Source organism: Physcomitrium patens, chromosome 20 (genome assembly GCF_059467195.1).
Source record: "Physcomitrium patens ecotype Gransden chromosome 20, ASM5946719v1, whole genome shotgun sequence".
Lineage (NCBI taxonomy): Eukaryota > Viridiplantae > Streptophyta > Bryopsida > Funariales > Funariaceae > Physcomitrium > Physcomitrium patens.
In genome coordinates this window covers 1942112-1948056 of record NC_143429.1, presented here as the reverse complement: position 1 = coordinate 1948056, position 5945 = coordinate 1942112, and the positions used below count along the sequence as shown (strand labels likewise).

The 5945-nt window shown below is 30.7% G+C and overlaps 1 long non-coding RNA gene across 1 annotated transcript; it reads left to right on the top strand.

The window, feature by feature from the left end:
• The first annotated feature begins 636 nt into the window (after positions 1-636).
• LOC149987250 (uncharacterized) lies at positions 637-1888 on the top strand. The gene is made up of 2 exons (XR_016499085.1): positions 637-1206; positions 1416-1888. It is a non-coding gene; the product is annotated as an uncharacterized LOC149987250 (long non-coding RNA).
• The last annotated feature ends 4057 nt before the right edge of the window (positions 1889-5945 follow it).

Here is a 5945-nt window from a genome sequence, read left to right as displayed (position 1 = left end):
GTGACGCCGTTGTCGACCTGACGATACTTAATTTTTCTGCAAATATTGGTTTGTCAGCTGCGTTTGAGTAATCCAATAGTATTTTAGGAGTGTAACAAATGGTTGTATTGGTTTAATAGTCAATGGAAGCCAAATGGTTGAATTTCAAGAAGTTGATATTTGATTTGGTCTCAGTCCTAACATTATCCTGTACTGCGATTACTGATCCATTTGACATTATGCTTAGCATTCCAGTGATAGTCCTGCTCCGATCAAACTGTTCTTACCACAATGCAAGCGAGTACAGCACAGTGAGCAATGAGCTTCTGTGCTTGATTGTGGATTTTGTTGTTTTATTTTTTGGTCTTTGGTCTTTGGGTATTGTTGTGGTATTTGTGGTAGGGTTTGTTTGTGTTGTGACGAAGTTGAAGAGATTGTGCAGGTTGGAGGTTAACCTTTTTGCGATTCATGGATCGAACTCTCAGCAGCGACCATTGAGCTTCTGTTACTTCGAGTGCATTGTTTGCAAGAGCACTGGTGACTTAAGAGCAATTTTTTTAAAAATCGAGCTGATTTAGGGTGGATTTTCCTAGCTTTTTGTATCAAGTTTTCCATCACGTGATTTTTGGTGTGAATTTGAAGTAACACAAATGTACTTCCCTTACAGACGAAATTGATTATGCGGGGATTGAATGCTGTCTTTTTAGTATGGATGACATGACGAGGTTGTTTTTTTTACTAACTAGCAATAAACAGGTTTGCATGAAAAGGTGAAAGCCAAACAGCAACGTATTTTGAATGCACAAAAGTTGAACTTGAAGGACGAAGAGCTGAAGTGGAGCCAAAACATCCAGCACAGCGCATGGCGTGAGATGTATTTAGTCTTCTGAGTAATTGAATGGCCTTTTGGGGCTTCTCTCTTGCTTGCACGTGGATTGCAGGGGAGGGATTTGACTGGGGCTCAGTGGCGTTTGTGGATTGCTGCAGCGATGTAAATATATGAATGACATCAGCACGGTCTCTAACATCTTCATTGATATATCAATCGAGATAATTTTCTTTAATACTGAGTTTCAGTTGTTGGATTCACTTCATAATGATCTCTTTGAGACTTACTTGAATCGACGAAGGATTGTGAATGCTGGATATACCTTGAAGTATGATAATTTTGAATTGGGCCAAGATTGCCAGTTGATTACTAGTTGTTCTCTCTTCTCCCGTCCACAGGTGAGTTACTTCTGCTGAATGTTTTTATTTTTTGAGAACTGTTGTACCCTTTTCTTCTCTTCATGTGGAACTACTGTAAACCCGTAATCTGCTAGCTTAGATGAGGGGGAATTCATGGAATTGTTCTAGGTTAGTGCTATAGGAGGCAATATCCCCCGCAAGTGACATTGGAAGAACATAACGGTTGTGCTGTGCCGTTATACGACTAGGGAAGGGCATCGCAGCTGTGATGCATCACTGAAGCATCACCCCAACTAAACAATTACTCTGGCCTTCGAGCTTTGAGCGCACAAGGGACAGAGAGAGAGTGACAGAGAGACTAGGGTTACAAGCATTTTCTCAAGAACGACACCGATCCATTGCGAAGGCGGAGAGAGAGACAGAGTTTTTGTAATCGACATCGGGGGTGGTTATGGCGTGAATTGGTTTAAATTAATTCTTCAGTGCGGTGGACTACAATGATGAAAATTCATTGAGCTTGGAGGTTTCATAAATTACAAATGAGAAAAAATAAAATAAAAAATTCAGAAAAGGTACAGCACTTGGTGTTTGTTAGTTTCTTATTCATTCTTTTAGATAAAAATTTATCGGACAGAGACATTTTTCACAAACATTTGATAATTGTGTACTCTATTTAAACAGAATTTTTATTTTCTAAATTCTGTGCATTACATTACATTTAGCAGATTCTATTGTTGTTAAAATGATTATCATCATTTAAATTTTCATATCAAATCACTGAGTAATTTAAATTATCATTATATATTATTTGTATAAGTGCATGCATATTTTAACTATTTTTGCAAGTTATCAATAGATCCAAATTAAATAATTTCAAAAATAAATAAAAATTCAGTCATAATTTTATAACTACAACTTCTGAAGATATAATGGATTTTGTTTTTTTTTTATGTTTTTTATGTTTTTTAATTTTTTATGAGTACCTATATCATGTAAATACAAGTATTTAATGTAATTTAGTTGTATCAGATTGATGTATCTTATAATTATAATTATAATTTTAAAATAATTTAATAAAAGTGTATCTACTATTAACAAAATTCAGACATTTCAATTTTTCGAATTAAAATTTAAAAATAAGATAAAATGATCGAAAGAAAATTTCAAAAAATATTTTGATTTTATTTGACTTCTAAATGACTTTTATAATATAAATATATAGGTCAGTGCATGCCCATTACTACAAACTCATTTGTGCACTTTACACCTTAAACTCATTTGTGAACATCATTAAAGTTATTAAAAATGAAGAAGATATAAGTTTATGATTTTATGTGTATACATATACATATGCTTAATAATTTTTTAATTTTTATTACAATTACATGATTAGAAAAGATAAAAAAAAAAAAAAAAATTGACCACTATATTTATATGATCAATTGTACAAACAATCAATTTGCAAATAATAATTTGATTTTAAATAAATATTAAGAAGTTTATATTTTTAATTTGGTTTTTTTATGAGTAATTTGTAGTTTAAAAATCATTGTAGTTTTACATCAATAATTTTGTATTTTTGTACTTTTATTTTTTGACATTGTATTTGGTGATTGGCAAGAGTGGAGTTTATTATTATTAAAATATATTGATATTGAAAATTATTAATATCAATATATTTTTATAATAATATCAATATCAATATATTTCAATAATAAAATATAAGGTAGAAGGACATGGTGAATTACATAAAGAGCAAAATGAACATGAGGTAGAAGGACATGGTGCTATGATTAATGAAAATGATGGTGGTAATAGAGAAATAACTCAATCTATGAATCTGTGAGAAAACATGACTAATCAATTTTATGTGAACAAGAAGAAGAAGAAGCAAGCGAATATGATATAGTAGGAGAAATTAGTGAACAAGTATAGCAAATTTGTCATGAAAATCATTATGAACAAGAAAGATTGGAAGGTCGTCATAATATTGAAAATATAGACTATCAATGCCCACATTGCAAGGCACTCTATTGGATAGATGAACAAACTATACTATTGACAAAATTAAATTTACAATTTGATACATGTTTTCATTGAAAGATTGAAGTTTTACTTCTTGAAAATCTTCTATTATTAATTAGACAATTACTTGATGGACAAGATGAACAAAGCAAGGTGTTTTGGAAGACTATTCAACAATATAATTTTGCACATGCATTTACATCTCTTGATGCAAAAGTTGATAATACTATATTGCAAGGATGTGGTCTATATAAATTTTGCATATATCAAGAGCTTTGGTATCAAATGGATACAATTTTATTAAAACAAGGTGTAGAGACAAGTTATATGCAACTTTATATTTATAATCCCAATATTGCTCATGAAACAAAGATGACATATAACAAAAATTTGTCATTTCAGACTATGTGGAAGCTTCAAGAATGTTTAAGAAAATATCATGTATTTATTCCACTTTATTGACAAGCTCATGAAATATTAATTGAAGGAAGAGAAAGAAGAAAGATCAATGATGATATATGCATACATCTTCACTTTAATAAAGATATTGACAAAAGACATTATAATCTTCCAACTTCTGATGAGGTTTTTGTTGTTTTGCTAGGCAATGGAACAAAAAATAAAAAAAAGAGGTGAGAAATATAGTTGTTCAATGGAGAAGAAATACATTGTAACAAATTCATAAAGATCATCTTGCATACTTATCACTCTACTATATATTTTATTTTTTCAATGAAAACTTAGATGGCATGATTAAATGAGAAATAGAGATATGAATGCTAATGAAAATGGAGGTGATAATATTCAAATTGCATGTGTTTCTCAAATAGAGTTTTTTTTTCATATCAATTGTTTTTACAATATAATTATTTTTACAAAACCAAGAAGTTAATATAAAAAATCCAAGATGAATGTAATAAGATATAAATAAAATATTTATATTATTGACACATAGGGATAGATAGTTGGAACTATGTTTGATAAATTATAAAAGTTTTTAAAATTAAGACTAAGTTAATGGATTATATAGGATTTACAATGGAAAATTCTAAAAAAAACTTAAGATGGTTATTTAGGTGAGGCCCACCATAGAACTTTCTAAAAAAGATTTAGGATGGTTATCTAGGTGGGGCCTAACAAAGAACCTTCTAGAAAAGGCTTGGATGGTTATCTAAATGGAGCTTATCATAGAACCTTCTAGAAAGAATTTACGATTGTTATTTAAGTAGAGTCCATCATCTAGGAATATTTTAAAAAGTCCAGGGTGGTAGAGCAAAGTATAAATAGGACTAATCGGATCTTTTGGGGCATCTAATTAGGTATGGCTTTGGATCATCTCTCTTAGTAAAGTTTGGTTTTGCATCTTCATGTTTGATTTTTTTCTGTTTTATTTCTATTTTCTCAATTTTGTCCTTTGTGTCATATTTTATTTAATTTTATTCAATTTTGTTTTGATCCATTGTATCTTATTTTGTGATGAGATTTTATGTTGGTGTAGATTAAAAGATTTTTAGACTCTTAAGATAGATTGGTCTTATTTTATTGCTATCAAAGCAAGTGTTAGATTATTCTTTGATAATGTGTTTATGGCCATCATCTAGTTTGAAGTCAATTATTGTAATTACATTGGATACTATATTGAAGCTACAACAAGCTATTTTTAAAAAATCAACTAAAAAATGAGAAGGTATTATAATAGTGGAGTCTAACAAGAAAATTACAACATGAGACAAATGGCAGAGCAATTTCAAATGGAGGCTCAAGTACAGCACTTCTTAGACTAGATAGCTACTTTGCAAGGACAAATAGAAGCCTCTAGGATAAGAAAGTCAACATTTGTTAGGCTAACATTGAGTAAGCCTACTACATATTCTAGAACTTTAAGATAAAAAGATATATGTCAATGGCTCTTTAATATGAAACAATACTTACAACTATTTAGGACAAATACTACTAAAAGAATTATATATATAGCCAACTATTTGAAAGATGCAGTGGCCATTTGGTGGTGACATCGAGTTCAAAGCTATAGAATTCAAAAAGAATTTTGTGATTGGAAGGAGTTTGAGACCAAGTTTAGAAATTAATTTTGGTCCATCAATGTGGAGAAGATAACATGCATTTAGTAGGCAAATCTTATACAATCTAGATTGGTGCAAGATTATGTCTTACAATGCAAGTTCCTATGTCTCCAAATTGATAATGTTTTAGAGGCAAAGATGATAGATTGATGTCTACGAGGTTTGAAATATGGGGTCCAGTAAGAGGTAGAACTAAGGGATCCACAAACATTTGAAGAGGCAATTAAGATTGCAAAGAAGATCGATCCTATAGATTTCAAAAATTATAGAGTATGACTTATAGTACAAAGTCCTATGCCACTATTTAATACCATGGTACAACAACCAATGCCAATGGAGATTGATGCTCTACAAGGATCATTAAGACTACAAAGACGACAAATATTGGTACAAAAGAGATTGTATTTTTATTGTTGGGAGCTAAGCCATCAGATCGAAGGTTTTTCAAAATTTTAAAATTTAATCACCAATAAAATAAGGTAGATTCATAGTCTTGAGAGTCATTAAATCAATAATGACATAAAGTAGGAAAATGAGGGTCCCCAATAAAGGTGCCAAGGGCCAATATTGGAAATAGCTACTGTCTCTCAAAGACAAATGACATGGCTTCAAACAACTATAAAAAGAGTCAATTAGTGCATCTAATGGAACTACTAAGAGGATAGCCATATT